Source organism: Galeopterus variegatus, unplaced genomic scaffold (genome assembly GCF_000696425.1).
Source record: "Galeopterus variegatus unplaced genomic scaffold, G_variegatus-3.0.2 Scaffold448, whole genome shotgun sequence".
NCBI classification, from domain to species: Eukaryota; Metazoa; Chordata; class Mammalia; order Dermoptera; family Cynocephalidae; genus Galeopterus; species Galeopterus variegatus.
Genome location: NW_007726559.1, coordinates 585,850 through 603,751, shown reverse-complemented (window position 1 = coordinate 603,751; position 17,902 = coordinate 585,850). Strand labels below are relative to the sequence as shown.

The window sequence follows — 17,902 nt, the reverse complement described above, 5'->3', positions numbered from 1 at the left end:
GTTACTCCTTTTCTCCTCTTAATCCCCATAGGTAAATTCTTCAAGGCCCAGAGATCTTGACCTGCAGAATCAGGTCCAGCAAACACCTCAAGACCACCTGCTCTTATCGTGATGTGGGGAAAGAAGGACTAGAGGAGCCCATGCCAGAGACTAGAGCCCAGCAAACTCTGCTTCATCTGGTCCATGGTTCATAGGTTGACACAATACACATCCTCTCCATGTGAAGTCTGGTTGACTTTCCACAATTTGGCATCTGCTCAGTGAGCATCTGTTATGAACCAGGAATTTCTCTGGGTCTTGGGGCCACCAGGATGAGCACAGCAGAGTCCCTGCTCACCCACACTGGCATTCTAGTGGGAAAGAATTGAATGAATCTGCTGGGCTGCCCCAGGTTGGAAAAATTGGTGTCCAACTGACTACAGTTCCAAGTAGTTCTTTGAGGCTGGTGGATTTGCAAGTATGATCTTCCTAACAGGAAACCCTTGAGGACATTGACTCTTGATATCCACACATAAGAACAGAACCCAACCTGATAGGGATGCTTGAAAAGTGTCAAATAATTATAGGCCCAGAGTCCCAGAGTGAAGCACGGGGTTTAAGCAAGGAAAAAAAAAATGACAATCATAAAATAAACTAATTAACATTAAACGGATTATTACAATATAATTGACAAACTATAAGTGAGGAGGAACAGACTTAAAAAAAAATCCTCCAGGGCTCAAGCTTCTTGCTAACTACCAGATAGCAGTCTCTCCTCCGGAAATGAAAATAAACATCCCATGTTCAGATAAGTGTTCTTACTCCCACAGGGAAAAGTCTTGAAAGAATGTAAATCTCTGTTTAAAAGATTATCTCCCATGGTAATTAAACGGATTTCCAGGCTGCAGTTTCTCCAGAAAAGCAAATGGTTGGCATGTCACGGCTAGTTACAGTAAAACCACGGTGCTCTGTGGCTCTCTCAGAGTCGAGTGAGAACCAGGCTCTGCCATCTGGGCTCCATTCATCAGTATTTCGACACAGGGAAGGGTGTCAGCTAGAGCAAAGGGGGAAGGAACACCACTTCTTCTGGGAATCCTTCCATAGGCAGCAGCACTGTCTCACAGGAGTGTGACTGCGTATGCTGGCCCCACAGAATCCCAACCCCTGCGCTGGTTCTCTAACTAGGGGCTGCATGTGAGCGTGGGGAGAATCAGAAGTAATACTCAGCACCTATGTTCATTTTAAATGCTATGAGGAGTTGGTCTCAGGTTTAGTTCTTCCAGGTCTGGACATGCACGGTGGAACTCTACTGATTTTTCAGGCTGTTTTGGATAAGCCTTTTCAGAAATGTTAGAGCATGAAAAGATTTCAGAATCTCCAGTCCAACCTTTCATTGGATCCCAGTTCTGTCACTTTGTGCATGCCAAAGTCTCCAGCACGCTATACTATTTTTATTGTCAGTCTCAAAGCCCCAGACTCAAAGCAACTCAACAACACCAAGATGGTGGCTGGGGGAGAGGGAGGCTGGAGGACACCAGAGCAACCACTCCAGGAGCAGACTGGAGGAAAGCACTTACTCAGCTGGGGGCAAAACCGAGTTCTTCAGGGGCAGCAGGGGCAGACTGATGCAATCATGAGGCATCATGCAACCCAAGAGTCAGGCACAGGCACAGCACAGGCTGGCAAGACCTCGCCAGTGAGGCTGCCAGCATCACCGTACTGACAATCCACCTGGGCCCACAGCCAGGGTAGTGCAAGCTGCCAGCCAGGCACGAATGGAAAAACTCAGCAAGTGAAGAGATGAAGCAGTGAGATTTCTCCTCACACACATGACTAAAGGGAACTGAGTTAGAAGGACTTTCTTTTCCCAGAGTGGAAGTTCAAAAAGGTTTCATCAAGAGGGCAGTTTAGTGACAACTGAACAAGAGCTCCCTGAAGACAGGGACATCTATTTTCATCTCTGTGACCCCATGTTATGAGTAGGGTCACATGCCTGATAGGCATTTGGTAAACATTTTCCCAAAGAATTAAAGACCCAAAAGGACAGAGAGCTCGGGAAAAAGTTATTGGGGGGAATTTTTCTTTTTTATTTTTCCCTAAATACTATTTACTGGAAGTTAGTACAAAATTAGGTATTGGGGGGCAGGAAAAACGAAGTATATTAACGGCACTAGAGTCAGTGTTGGCAAAACCTTCCTGGAAAAGAGAAGCAGCTATCTTAGACCAGGAGAGTCCAGAGAGCAAGATTCCAGCACCAGCTGTGCCACCACCTCAGTGAACAGCCTCATGCAGGTCATGTTCCCTGATGGAGCCTCCAATGCCCTTTGTACAAATGGGAGGGTTGGACACTATACTCTGGAAGGTCCCTTCTGGCTCTCAAGCTCTGAGATTCATTAAGAATACTAGGACTAAGCAGCTTCACCCTCTGCATTGGGCGAGTTTGAACGAGTTGGAGAAGGTTGCTCACACCAAGGCAGCCCCTGGGCATGTGACGAAGTCCCAGTGGGAGCCAGCTTTGAGAATGAGGGCACAGAGTGCTGGTGCTGCTGGTGCTGGCTGGGAGGTGGACAGCCACCTGCATCAGGAACCTGCCACTGTCTCAGCTGCCATCCACAGGGGAGCTAGTCCTTGGGCACCAGTCACAGGCCCTTATAGCAGCGGTGTCTAAAAAAGTCTTTCCTGGTCCTCCTCCTGCTTAATCGTCGTCGTCGTCATCGTCATCATCATCGTTATTATTTTACTTTAGCAATTTTGATCCTTACAACTCTATGGAGTAAGCAAGACAAGAATTGCTCCATCTTATAGAAGAAAAATTGAGATTAAGTGATTTTCCCAGAGTTAGACTTTGACTCAGTAACAGAATTAACGCTGTCAAAGGTAACTCTGTGTCCTTCTGTTTGAGTATTTCTCGAGGAGATTTTGTGCACCTGCTTCCCCCCTCTCCCCTGCTCTCCTTGAAGGCGAGGACCAGGGCTCATTCATTCCTGCATTCCCCACAATTCCGGGCACAGAGCAAGCGCTCACATGTTTAATGGGCTAACCTCTCACGCCTGTTCTGAGCTTGTTCCTTTCCAGGAAAAGGAAACACACACCTTAATTTTCCCATATGTTTTTTCCCCTCAAAAAAGAGTAGGAAAATGGATCACTTGTTCAGGTTCAAAATGTACCCTCCTAGCTTTCTAGTTTATCTATGTTCTGTGTGGCCCCACTTGTTGAAAAAGAAATCTGGTGTGTGGCCTGTAGCCTGGGAGATGGCCTGCCAAGTATGTGGCTTCATAGAAGTTCATAGGACCTTCCACAGCGTGTGATGGCTACTGACCCCTTCTTGCACAGCTGGGGACACTATCAGAGCAGATTCCTGTGTTTGTGGCTTGTGAGTGGGAGATAAGGTGCCATGGGGGTGGTGGGCACAGGACAGCCTGGGGGATGTGTGACACGTGGCCACAGTAGTGTTGGCCTTGCTGGCAGCTGCACCCCGAGCTGCAATCTCTCAACTTGGTCTCGGCTTTCACGCTCATGTCAAGAGCTCTGCTTCCAGAGAACCTCTGTTGGGAGTAACTCTTCCAAAAAGCATCAATTTCCAGCTACTGTAAAAACTTGACTTCGCTCATCTGAGTTTTGACTTTGCCTCTTCAGGTGCCTGGATTCCTCCATGATTATGATAAAGGAGATCATGTGTCTCTCACAGTTTGTTTTTCCAAAGAAAATCAATGCAGTATCTCCAGTTCATAAATTTTCCTGTTCTAGGCAAAATGGTCAGAATTCCTGTTTTGAAATGTAATAAGAGATTAACATGGCACAGCTCAAAATGCCTCTCATGATTTCTGATTGGGATTTATGCGGTTCAGGGTGTAGGTCCTGCATCAATTGAAGACCAGAACATTTGTATGGAAAATTTCAAGTGTATACAACAGCACAGAGAGGAGCAAAATGATCCCAGGCCCCAGCTTTGGCAGTTTACCATTCACAGCCAACCCTACTTCATCTATACCATGCCCACTCTCCCCCATCTACCAGATAACTTTGAAACAAATCCAGATATATTTCATTTGTACTTATTCCAGTATGTGTCTCTAAAACATAAGGACTCTTAAAACAAAACCACAATACCATTATGATACCTAAAAAGTTATACATTTAATACCTTAATATTGTCAAATCCAGTCAGAATCTAAATTTTTCCAAATATGTCATAACTATTTAATGGCTTGTTTGTAAATTCAGGATTCAAATAAGGTCCCCATATTGCAATTAGTTGATGTGTTATGGCCTAGATGACAGTTTGATGGTGCGATGACTCATCAGAGAGCAACTGGGCCCCACTCCTCCAAGGCTCAAAGTGTCAGAGCCAGGCTAGCTCAGTCCATCCTTTGCCCTCAGTCGGTCATGGAGTCCCAAGGTTCCATCACCACCACCACCCACCCTGGGTTAGGCCCTCACCACGTCACACTGCAGAAGCTCCCCACGGGCGACCAGCCTCAGCCATTTTTGTTACACTGTCGCTCTCCTGAGTGTCGCTCTCCTGAGTGTAGACTCGCTCTCCTGCTATAACCAGATGAGTCTCGCAGTTGCCCAGCTTGGGTGGCGCTGCCCCATCTGTACACTCTCTTTCTCCCTAGCACACCCCAGCAGGACAGAGCAGAACCATAGCTGGTTTTCCTGGCCTCAAAATGCTCCAACCTGTCAAGGTCTTCAAAGGCACTTGTACCCCCCACCCCCAGCCCACCCCACGGTCAGGCCGGCTCCCCCACCAATGCTCACCAACCTTCCCAAATGACCTTATGCTACAAATCTGCTTACAATGCCACCTTCTTTCCTCTGCACCATTCCAACCTTGTCCACTCTTCAAAGTCCATCTCAAGTCCTGCCAAAGCTCCTCCAGTGCCTTCTCCCCCATGACACACTTCTTGGCGAGCACTCAGTGTCGCCACACCAGAAAGGTGACATGAGCCATCATGTGCCAGTCTCACCTGTGACCATGATCTCCAGACTAGCACATAGGCTAGAAGTCTGTCTATACCTGTCAGAGACCTTTTAAAGACTGGAACTTTCTGCCATATCTCTGCTTCATGTCTGAACACAAAGTGGCACTTAGTAGACATTGAAGGAGTTGATTTAGAGTTGATTAAGCTCCTTCCAGAAGTGCAGCCATAAAGGAAAAAGAAGAGAGTGTGTGAGTGGTGGTTGTGGGAAGATGAGGGTAATGAGAAGGGCGAGGTTTTGTTTTTTAGTGGAGACTGGAGCACACTTCTGTGCACAGCGCAAAAGAGAGCAGAGAAGGAAGTCTGCATGCAGAAGGCAGTGGATCTCGTTAGAGGAGTGTAGCCCTGAGAAGACAGCGGGGAGAGGATCCATCCCGGGTGGAAGGAGGCACTCAGTGAATGTTTGTTGAATTGTGCAGGCCAGAACACTGCAGCCTGCCTGGAAATGATATCCATAGAGTGAAAAACCCAATCAGAAATCCTGGAACTCAGCAGGCCTGCAAAGGTGACCAGAGAGAAGAATTAGTTATGGGAGGACAAGCAGTCTAAATTTCTCACATATACCAGTGAGCCTAACAAAGTTGGTGTGTTTTCTAAAAATGCACTAATATTTGGCAATTTTCTGAATACATTTTGTGTCTTATTTTAAAATCCAATTATGGAAAACTTTAAAGCAGGTACAAAAGTAGAGTATATATAACATCCCCATGTACCCATCTTTTCACAGCTAGTCTTGTTTCGTCTATTACCCCCTTCCATCCTGCCCCCTCTGGATTATTTAGAAGAAAGTCTATTGATGCATATATATATATATACATACATATATAACTAAAGAAAAGGACTCTTTAAAAATAACCATAATATCATTTTCACACCTAAAAACTGTAAACAAGAATTCCTTAATGTCATCAAATATCCAGTGAATGTTCAAATTTCCTTGATTATCTCATAAATTTAAGTTTATTTGAATCTGGGTCCAAATAAAGTCCATATATTGTGACTGGTTATGTCTCTTAAGTTTCTTTTTATCTCACGTACCCTCTCATCGCTCTTCAACGTGGGTGTATCTAGTCTGTACATATATATGTACAGACTCATCTTGACTTGGGCAAATAATTTATACAAGTAAATGAAGGATAACTTTATTTTATAACCTGTTTGCAGACATGGTACAGGGGTAAGTAAAAAAATTTATGGATTAAGTAATTTCTTATATTTATATACCTGGTACATATGCATTACAGCATTTATTATAATAATAAAAGCATGTAGAGTTCCTTAGAAGATACGAAGTATGTAATTACTGGTACAGTTTGATTACTGTTTCTCACTATGTGCTCAAGAATAATAAAAATTTTAATGAAAATAAATATCGTTTGTGACTCAGGCTGGATCTGACAGAGTCTGGACCAATAATAACAAGAAAAATGTGCATTAATTATTATCCAATTTTGAAGTTGGCCTTTCAGGGCTTTTTAAAGTCAATCCCTTAGAGCTGCCAACAGGCCCATGACATTTCTTGGAGGTCATACTCTGAGGTATACCATGCCCCCTTGGTATCCATGAAAATGCTCAAGGCAGGCAGCTGTCTGGGGGGCCTGTCCTGGGCCCCAGCTTTAAGGCACATTTCTTTGGGCTAGCTACCAAATCGCAGCCAGATCAAAACTTGACCCAATGGATAATACTGTAGTGGCAAGGTTTACACATTCTAAATGTCGATGCACCTTTTTTTCCAACAAATAGTCAATATTTCAGTGCAATAAAAGCTTTTGGTTAGCCCCCCAAACTTTGTTTTGTAAGGGGATCTGATCATAGTAAAAATGTACCTAGTCCTGATACATATATTTATATGAAAGTGATCAAAGATTGCACACCAAATTTGAATACACATTTAATAAAATAAATAGACTATATTTGCAATAAAAAATGAGTATTCAAATGCTGAACAAAGGAGAAAAATCTCTAAATACTCTTCTTCTTGGGGTGCCATTTAATTTTGAAGGTAATTAATTCATTTCTTCAACAAAGGTGCCTACTATGTGTCAGACACTGAACTTGGTGCTGAAGACATAATGGAGAACAAAACAGATCTAGTCTCTGTCCTTGTGGAGCTCACATGCCAGTGGAAGAGACTGATAATAAATAACAAATAAGCAAACAAGTAAACCAGTATACAAATAAAATAATTACAATCTGTAATCAGTGCCATAGCAAGGGCTATGATGGAAAAACAGAGGGACCACTGTAGAGAGGGTTGTGCAGGCAGGCTTCCTGGAGGAGGTGCCATTAAAGTTGAGAGTTAAAGGATGGGATGGAGCCAACCATGGGTGAAACCTGAAGAACGCCACTTCAGATAGAGGGCCCAGCAAGCTCAGAGGCCCTGCTGCAGCAGAGACTGGGTACATTTTAGGTGCATGTGATGCATCGACTCAGAAAGAACATGGGGTCCATCTGGCTTCCCCCTCTCAGGACTGGGCCCTGCTCTATGACAAGGCTAAGCAGGAAGCATTCGGCACCTGCTCATATATAGTCCTCCATCTGTTAGAAAGGTCTTCCTTTCATGGGGCTGGCACCCACCTCTCTCTGGAAGTCATCCATCAGTCCTGGTCCTGGGGCTAGAGCCACAGAGAACACAGCTAAGCCACAGGACCCCATCCAGAGGGGAGACAGCCTTCATGTACCCTCTGAATGCATCTCAAAACCACACAACCTCAGGATGTTATTTGGATGTAGAAGCCACACTTTAAAAATACATTGAAAATACATTTATAGTTCCTGTGGTTCACTTCTAAAGTTGATTTATATGGCTTCTCATAAAAATCCAGTGGGATCCGCCGGTCAGTAGTATGGAGTTTCCATAGCATCCACCTTGGCTGGATTCTGATGTCCCAAGCAGAAGGCCTCGATCTCTAGACTCTGTTTACCCGCCCAGTAAGTGGAGAGACATAGCCATAAGCCCAAGATCCTACCCAGAAAGAAAGGAGGCTACCAGGGGTGTGGATTAATGATTGATTGATTTTATTATTTACCAACAGAGGGCAAGGAATCAAACTGGCATCAAAGCTTTTCCTTTGTTAATGTTACAGATGAATCAGACATGGGCCTGGACAGTGAGTAAGGGCTAGAAGGTTATTTATAAAGCTTAAAGTTGGATGGCCATAGCAGGCCCACTCTTTTTCCTTGGATTTTATATTACAGATCAATAAAAATAGACAAGTTTTCTAAAGATGACTTAATCTATATTTTATATCAAACTTTTCTCTTTATTATTCCAATTTTTGTTTGAGGTTAGCTTGACAAGGAGGCTTGAGACTTGGGCTTAGTAAAATCCCCCCAAACCACTCCTTGGCATCATTTCTGGTTCAGCCATGGCAGTGGGAGCCAACAGTGCAGGCTGGAGGTGAGATGTAAGGCAGGGACTGCCAACTCAGCTCTCTGCTAGCTCTTGGGAAATCCTTCCCCTCTACTCTGCCTGTATCCTCTCCAATATTGTTGGGTGGGGACAAAAAGGCTCCACAGTCATTTACACATCAGCTGGTGTCAGGGCCTCTGTCAGGTTCTTTCTGGAGGGAAGAGGGTGGGATCTCCAGGCTGCCAAAGGTGGGAACATAAAATTGTTTGGTGGCTCCTCAAAAAGTTAAACTTACCATATGATCCAGCAATTCTACTCATAGGTATACACCCCAAAGAATCGAAAGCAGGGACTCAGAAACTTGTACACCAATGTTCATAGCAGCATTATTCATAGTAGCCAAAAGGTGGAAGCAACCCAAGTGTCCATCAACAGATGAATGGATAAACGAAATGTGGTATAGACATACGATGGACTGTTATTCAACCATCAAAAGACTCATCCCATTTTAATATGCAAATTCTTTTCCAAGAATCTAACCCACCAGATGCTCAAAGAGAGCTGGAATAGGTCTTTATAGTTTTGCAACATCCATTATAAAACCAAACTTATGACCGATGCTCAGTAAACACTCACTGGTTGAGGAAAGCTCTCTGTAGGTTACTTGGTCTAGACTCAGAACAGTGGCCACCAAACTTGAGTATCATCAGAATCTCCTAGAAGGCTTGTTAAAATGCAGATTGCTGGGCCCCACCCTCAGAATTTCGGATTGAGTAGTCTGGGAATGGAGCTCCAGAATCTGCTTGTTCCCAGGTAAGGCTGACACTGCTGGTCTGGGAACCACATTTCCAGAACCACTGATCTAGAGCAGTATTTCTCAACCATGCTGCACACTGGAATCTCCAAGAACTTCCAGCTGCCCTGAGCCCCAGCCAGAGATCTGGTTAAATTGGTCTTGAGTGAGTGGGGAGGCTTTAAAAAGCCGCCCAGGTAATTCTAACGTGCATCCAATGTTGGAAAGAACTGGTGTAAAGCCCTTATCAGGTTGAAGGCCTTTTGGTTGCAGCAGGGGCTGAGGTTGTCAGGGCAAGGTTGCTTTTTTGTTTTTTGTTTTTCTAATTAATTAATTTTTTCTTGTGGTAAAATACACACAAGATGAAACTCTACTGTCAGTGACATTTAGTGTATTCACAATGTTGTGTGACCATCACCACTATTTGGTTGCAGAACATTTTCATCACCCCAAAAGGAAACCCCAGACCTATTAAGTGGTGACTCCCCATTTCCCCTCCCAGCCCCTGGCAACCACTAATATTTTTGTCTCTATGGATTTGCCTATTCTGGATATTTCAGATAAACAGAATCACACAATATGTGGCATTTTGTGACTGGCTTCTTTTACTTAGTATGTTTTCAAGGTTCATCCCTGCTGTAGCATGGATCCGTACTTCATTCCTTGTCATGGCTGAATCATATGCCATTCTATGGATATAGCACAGTTTGTTTATCCATTCATAGGGTTGTATTTTATTGTAGTTTAATATTTGACTTTGGTTGAATTGCTATCTATTCTCTAGTGTAAATTAGTTGTTGACTGATATAATACACCGGGGTTTCTGTGTGGGTTTTAGAAAATCAGCTGTGCATAGAACTGGGGGATAGTTGGCAGGAAAGGAAGAGGTGAAATTACAGCCCAGCTTCCAGGAAATGAGGGTCTAGGGCTCAACAAGGCTATTATTTGTAACAAGCTCTGAATGAAAAGGAAACACTTCATGTAATCTTGATCATAAAGGCACTTTCCATACAAGGTGACATAACTACATTCCCTGGCACTGAAAGGAAAGCGGTGGGAGAGCAAATGCCATGGGTAGAGGCTGCCTTTGTGCCGGGCGCCTTCCCTGGCAAAGACGGGTCTGAAAATGTCACAGATGCTTTTCATCGTTGCAATACCTGTCTTCCCTGGCCCACAAATGCTGCTCCTCTCTTCCTCTCCCCACTCACCTTCTCAGCACTTACGTCTGTGAGAAGTGTGAAGCTGTGGGTGAGAAGCCGCCACTTGATTTGGCATTTAGACGGCAGGTCAGGGGAAAGTCTGGATATCTAAATTGAATATAGCTTTGAACTAATTACTTAGTTGTGGACTTTCAATGTCTGTCTACTCGTGCAAGCACTTTCCCTTCTGTTCCTGGTCTGATTTCTCTCCTCTTCACAGCCAAGCATCTTATAAGCAATCCCACTACTGGGTATATACCCAAAGCAATGGAAAAAACCATCATGTCGAAGGGATACCTGCACTCCCACGTTCATCGCAGCTCTATTTATAATAGCCAAGATATGGAACCAACCTAAATGTCCATCGACAGATGATTGGATAAAAGAAATGTGGTATATATACACAATCGAATACCACTCTGCCATAAAAAAGAATGAAATTCTGCCATTCGCAGCAACATGGATGAACTTGGAAAAAACTAAGTGAAATAAGCCAGACACAGAAAATAAATACCACACGTCCTCACTCATAAGTGGGAGCTAAATAAATAAATAAGAAAGCAAGAAAGAAGCAATAATCACATAATACACTGATCTTTCAGAAGGAGAGAACACAACTGTGGTTACCAGAGGTGGGACAGGGGTTGGGGGGTTAGTGAGAAATTGATTAATAGTCACAAAGAATGATCACGTTTTTCTAATAATGAATGTACTAATTATCCTGATTTGATCATCACATCCTGTACACAGCTACTGACATTCAACTCCATACCCCACAAATACATATAGTCAGTTGTTTCCGTAAAGCAGAATCACCTACACGCACGCCTCTGCACCTTCACTCCGCGTTCAGTCTCTCTGCCGTGACGCTGACTTCCACGCCCACATCCCCCTGAATCTAGATTCTTCAGCTTCCTTTATCTTGCAGCCCTCGACTATGGATAACTGTCTGCCAACACCACCCCTCACACACTAGGCTGCTGCCACCAATGTCCTAACTGTGCCACGTGCTGTCACCTGCTTTAGTGGGCCTCTGCTGCCCGTAATGGGATGCCATCCTCAGCCCTCGGGCATGCGCCACCTGTGCACGTGAACTCACACTCACCTTGACCTGTCTCCTCAGGCAGGCCTTGGCTCCCCACCCCTCCATATCAAGGCTCTGTGTCCCCCTCTGTTCCACACCAGCACATGCGATCACATGCACTTGACTTGCTGCTTCGGAATGACCTGTTCACCTGTCTGCTTCCCCCTCAGCTACCAGCCCATCGGAGGTAAAAGCTCTGTCCCAAATCAGCCCACAAAGGGAGTCACTAAGGACTGGTCGAAAGAAAAAGTCAAGAGTGAATAAACTATTATTTTAAAGCTGCCAGCAGTGTCTTCCTGTCACTTGAGGTGGAGTCGGATGTAAAAATGATAAAGCTGGAAAACTGGCAGGGGCCAAGGGGTGGGGATTCATAAGCATTTTCCACACTCTGGGGGAGGCCTTCCCTGTGTTGTGGGAGACAGCACTGTGACAAGTTGGCTTAGTTACACAGATGCGGGGCAGATGGCTGCCCAGGGTTTCTGCAGACGGTGCAGCCCCAGCTGCAGCAATCCAAACACTGGTGCTTCAGGCTGAGATGCTCAGTGTTCTGCGTAATGATCCAATGGTATAAATTGGGTCTGTACCCTTGCAGAGAACACCGATTTTCTAAATATGAATTTAAGCTGTCCTGGACTGGATTATTGTTGCCCCACCTCTGATGTCATTTTAGACTAAGCCAGTGCTTTTCAACTGGGGCAATTTTGCCCCTCAGGGAACATTTAGCAATGTCTGGAGACATTTTCACCTGTCACAACGGTGGAGTACTACTGGCATCTAGTGGGTAGAGGCCAGGGAGGATGCTAAACATCCTGCAATGCCCAGGACAGTCCCCCTCTCCCCCCAACAAAGAATTATCTTGCCCCAAATGTGCACAGTGCAGAGACTGAGAAGCCCTGGGCTAGACTACTGTGGTTTTCCTGTCTGGGCCATGTGGAGGGAGGGACCAGGTCACACCTTATGGAGGGGGTTTTTCTTCAAGGAATTGGATGTTCTCACTGTCATTGTCCCAAGGGAGGAAAGAAGAGCCCAGCCTCGGGGAAGGGAGAACATAGGAGGAACTCCAGTCCCTGAGAGCAAGGCTGGTGCCTACGACCCGATGGCACCACTACTGACAACAGATCCATCTGTTTGGATTTTCTTTTTAGATCGTAATTGGCTTGTGTCACCCCAGGACCTCAATCATTTTGTTAAATGCCAAGGCCTAGTGAGTTTAAGTTTTTTCTTTGTCTTTTTAAAGTTACCATTTAATGAGCACTTACTACGGGCCAGGCATTATTCTAACTTTTTCTGCAAAAGGCCGGAATGTAAATGTTGCAGGCCATACGGTCTCTGTCACTACTACCCAACTCTGTTGTGGGAGCGCAAAATCAGCCACAGAGAATATGCCAGCGAATGAGCACAGCTGTGTTCCAACGAAACTTATTTACAGAACAGGTGGTGGGCTGGATTTGGCCCATGAGCCATCATTTGCCAACTCCTGTTCTATACACTTAACATGTATTAATTACTTCAATCTGCATAACAATCTTATGACATACGTACTCTGCTCTCATTTAACACGTGAGGCACAGAGAGATTGAGTAACATGCCCAGTGTCACATTGCCAGTCAGTAGCTATGACAGCTCACATTCTCCACCACAGCAGCCTCCGACACACTGCGGAGACTTCAGAGCCTGGCAGCGGTAGCGGTCATGATTATGACATAGTGACAGGTGCCCAGCAGATAAGCCCCGGGCGATGATCCAGAGCTGGAGGGGAGAAGCAGCAATGGAGGGATTTGTGACTTTGTAAACATTCCTGGGGAGTCTAAAAATAAACAAAAGAGGGGATGTGATCAAAGACAGGGTCTTCCTGCAGGTCCGCACGCCGGAGCCTGAACCACAGCGAAGGCTGGCGAGCCCCTGAAGGTTGCCTGATGTTGACCCAATGCTTCACTTGACAGCTTTCACAATAAGGAAGTCCTTTCTGATATCTAACCTAAAGCACTCTTGCTGTCATTTAAAGTTTTCCCTCCTAGTAAAAAACCTTTCTTTTTGATGGTTCCTCTCACACATGAAGACCTTCACCGAGGCTACTTCTGTCTCTTTTCCAGAGAGGCATGAAGTGCAATGGGCTTTGGTGCCATCCAACCAGGTTGTCGGTCACAGCTCTGCCACAGCTCCTAGATTCCCTGAGCTTCACTTACAAAGTGGAAGTGGCAATACCTAGCTCAGAGGTCTGCCATGAGGACTCAATGTCAGCATAAGAACAGTGTCTAGGGCCGAGCCCGTGGCGCACTTGGGATAGTGCGGCGCTGGGAGCACAGCAGCGCTCCCGCCACGGGTTCGGATCCTGTATAGGGATGACCAGTGCGCTCCCAGCGCTCACTGGCTGAGCGCGGTGCGGCCGGTCTCAAAAAGGACAAAATAAAAAAAAAAGAACAGTGTCTAGACCAGGTGGATGCTCATACATGCTGGTTCCCAGGCCCTTCCAAGCTCAATAGTCTTGATTCTTCCCTTTTTTCTTAGAGCCTGGTCGCCAAACTTTTAGAGCAAGTTCTCCCTTTCACTTCACCGAAAACAAATCTCAGGTTCCCTGGGTGTCTCCTTTCACTTCTAATGAGATATGCGTGGTGATATGGCATTTTGTTTCAGACTAGCTTTGCCTCTGAAATCCTACCATCCCAGATCAAATGTCACCTTCTCCCTGGTGCCTTTCCTGACTCCTAGAGCCAAAAATAAATAAATAAACCATTCTTTCCCCATTCATCAACACGTTTCCCGAGCACCTCCCCTGGGCCGGCTGTGTGCATCTGCCTGTGCAGTCCCCCCATGCTGCACAGTCACATCCCCCTTGTGAGGGTAGAAATGGCTCCTTGCTCACCCCCTTCACCCCTCAGAGGCCCTAGAACACTGCCCTGCATGCGGCAGCCTCAAGCTGGAAAACCATCATGGAGGGAAAAAATCCCCAGTGATGATCTGACAAGTCAGCCTTCGCTGAAAGCAAGCACTTGGTATTCACCAAGAATCACCTGTGCTCTGCGGGGAGATCATGTGGAATGACAGTGCTCAGTTCCTGCAGTTCTCAGATCCTCCCAGGGCATAACAAGTTTTCTGACCAGATGTCCTTGCACACTCGGTCCTGCTCGGTGATGGGGGCATGCCCCATTCACCCTTGCTGATGGACAAGTTCAGCATTACACCAAAAGGCTTACCAAGGGCCGGGGACTCTTGGGGGACTGCCACAGAAAGCACAGAGGAGTCGCCCTAAGACTTCACCTAAGCACAGCTCCAAGCCGTGAGAGGTAAATGCATGCACGTGTAACTCAGAAACAAGCTGAGAGGCTCACCCCGAGTGAGTAGTACAGGGCATGGAGGTGTAAATGTATGCGGGCCTAGATGCATGAAGAACACAGATACGCCTGTGAACACAGACGAGGGCCTGCAAGTGTTTCTCTTCAATCAGTCCTTGCAGCCTGGGCCCTTGTCACACACGGTGCTGCTCTCACACACACTGGCTCAATAGATCACAAATTCCTGTCCCTGCAGCCCAGCCCCACTCCAACAGCTATCCACCCTCTTCCAAAGATTCCAGAAAGGGTATTGATGCAGGATTGTTCCTAGAGGAACGTCTCTCGCAGCTGTGTGCTGCCGACAGTAATGATGACTGGATCCTATTGATTTTTTTCCCTAGCAACCACACTGGTCTTTGATCCACATTTCCCATGAGCGTGTCACAGCAAACCTTACAAATGTTTACTTATGTCAACAGGTATTAAGTGTAAGCCTTTCATCCTGATGAGGGGAAGAAAAGCAAGCTAATTTGGCGTAATTTGTTTCTGGCAAATCTACTTTACTTATTTTTGTAAAAATCCCTGCATTTCCCCAATGGCACGAGTATAGTGTGGGGCATACATCGTCCGGCATAAAAGCTGCACCTGCCAAATGACGGGGAAAGCGCATCAGGCGGAAATGAGGAGACCCAGGCTCTCTGGCTCTGCTCTTCACGCGGTTTGGGCCACTCAGCAGCTGGAAGTTTTCGTGGCCTCTGATGGGGCAGGTCTTGGCTACATCAGCATCCCCTCCCCCCAGCCAGGACCCAGGCAGTGTGGGTGCCTATTTGAATACTCTGTGAAGCCCAGCAGAGATGAGCACCTGTCCACAATCAGGCGCACCAGCCAAGACGGTGCTAGGTGTCTACATTTCTGGCCGAATTATATCAACAGGGCAGAACCCCCATTTCTTCTCCCTTAGTTCAGACCTCTCTCCCTTTCCCAATATCCCTCTGGTCTCCCTTCCTCCAGCGTTTCACACTCAACCCATTCTCTGCCCTGCAGCCAGGATGATCCTTTTAAACTCTTACCTAATGTTATCAGTTTTCTACTAGAACATACCAGTTGTTCCTGCTGCTTCCTCAGCTGGCTCCTGAGCCCCTTCCCTCCTTATTGAGGTCCTTGCTAATCCCCGGGACATACCAGCTTCCTAGCTGATCACTGAACTGGTTGTCCTTTGTCCTGAGTGCCCTTTCATACCCTGCCCTTTGCCCTGCTACCTCTTATGTGTCCTTCAGGTCTCAGCTTGAACATCTCCTTCTCCAGGCAGCCTCCTCTAATCCTTTTCCCAAGACACTGGGTGAGGTCTCTCTCACCTGTACTGTAAGGCCCTACTTACTTGCTGCATCCCCCAGATTCCCAGTCCCATAATGGTGGGGACCATGCCTTGTTCATCATTTCCTTAGTCTCATATTTGACACTTAGTATTCACTACTCAATAAATATCTGTAAAATGAGCGCGAACCGGTTATCTCAGGTGAACGGAAAACTTTCATTGGTTTTTACTTCTTCCTTTGACTAATAACAATGGAAAGCTTTAACTATTTCATTAAGATATCAATCTGTTAAAAACAAACATTTTAAACTATAGTAGCCAGGCTGGTGGGGGAGAGGCAGAATAAAAGACTGGTGAAAACATAGGATACCACTATTCTAAGGTCCCTTCTAGATAAAAATCCCAGAAATCTATTTGTTACAACATTTTGGTTCAGGATCCCCCCAAAATATCCATAAACCAGAAGGGCGACACCAATGGGGATTTTTTCAGATGTGCAGATCATAGAAGAACAGACATTTACTCAAGTTGGAGTCACCAATTTGCCTCTGGGCTTCCTGGCGGCCAGAGCCAACAAGGGAAACAGTTGTTTGCATGACTGCCTCAGACTTAAAATAAAGCTGGAGAGTCACTTTTTTTCCTTTCTCCACTTCTCACACAGTTTCCAGAAGATGGAATGCCAAGGAGGGGACACCCAGCAAAAGCACCAGTCCCATTTGCCAATGTCACTGTGACCTGCTGTAAGTAAATCTCATTGTCATCATGACCAAGGAGCTGTGGGTGGAACCACATGTCCAGGAAGGAGGGGCAGCTTGAACCACTTGTTCTGAATCTGCAGGCATCCTCAAGAGCACTGCATGGCTCTCCCCCATTTCACTTAGAAGTCATGCAGCTGATCTAGTCACAAGTTAATGATTGCAAAATCATTTAAAGAGTTAAAATGAACTAAATGAGCCATTTTATTGAGAGCTATAGCAGTTGTGAGTCAACCTTTATAGACACAAGGAGGTGGTAGCTAGAATTTGTTCCTTCCTGGTTGGCATAAATCGAATGCCTGTCAGGTAATTGGAAAGCTTGCTCCTTAAAACAAATACTTTTGTTAACTAAAAAAATAGCTCCTAAATTACTTTGTTTATAAATACTTGTAATACTTACGCAATACCACAGAAAAAAGTACATGAAAAAATGCTCAAAATCACTACTCATCAGGAAAATGCAAATTAAAGCCACAATGAAATATCACCTCACTCTGTTAGAATGGCTATTATCAATGAGACAAAAGTAACAAATACTGGTGAGGATGTGGAGAAAAGAGAACTCTTCTACATTGTTGGCGAGAATGTAAATCAGTACAGCCACTGCGGAAAACAGTACGGAGGTTCCTCAGAGAAGTAAAAATAGATCCACCTTATGACCCAGCTATCCCACTACCGGGTATATACACAAAGGAAATGAAATCAATATATCAAAGAGACATCTGCAGGGCTGGCCAGTTAGCTCAGCTGGTTAGAGAGCAGCCTTGAAACAAGGTCACAGGTTCGGATCCCTGTCCCAGCCAGCTGCAAAAAAAAGTCATCTGCACTCCCATGTTCATTGCAACCTTATCCGCAATAGCAAGGAGATGGAATCAAACTAAATGCCATCAGCAGATGAATGGATAAAAAAAAAAAAAAAACTGTCGTATATATTCACAATGGAATACTATTCAGCTATAAAAAGAAGTGATATCCTATCATTTGCAGCAACATGGATGGAACTGGAAACCATCATGTTAAGTGAAGAAAAGTCCCGCACAGAAAGACAAACACCACATGATCTCACTCACATGTGGAATCTAAAAAAAAAAAAAAAAACGAAAGGGGTTCTCATATTAGTAGAGAGTAGAATAATGGTTACCAGGGGCCATGAGGGGGGGGGGGGGGGGGG

General features: G+C 45.4%; 1 protein-coding gene across 2 annotated transcripts in view; it reads right to left on the bottom strand.

Moving 5' to 3' along the window:
• Nucleotides 1-17,902, bottom strand: part of CA12 (carbonic anhydrase XII) — a 49,538-nt gene that overhangs the window by 17,958 nt on the left and 13,678 nt on the right. The gene's annotated exons all lie outside the window — the stretch shown is intronic.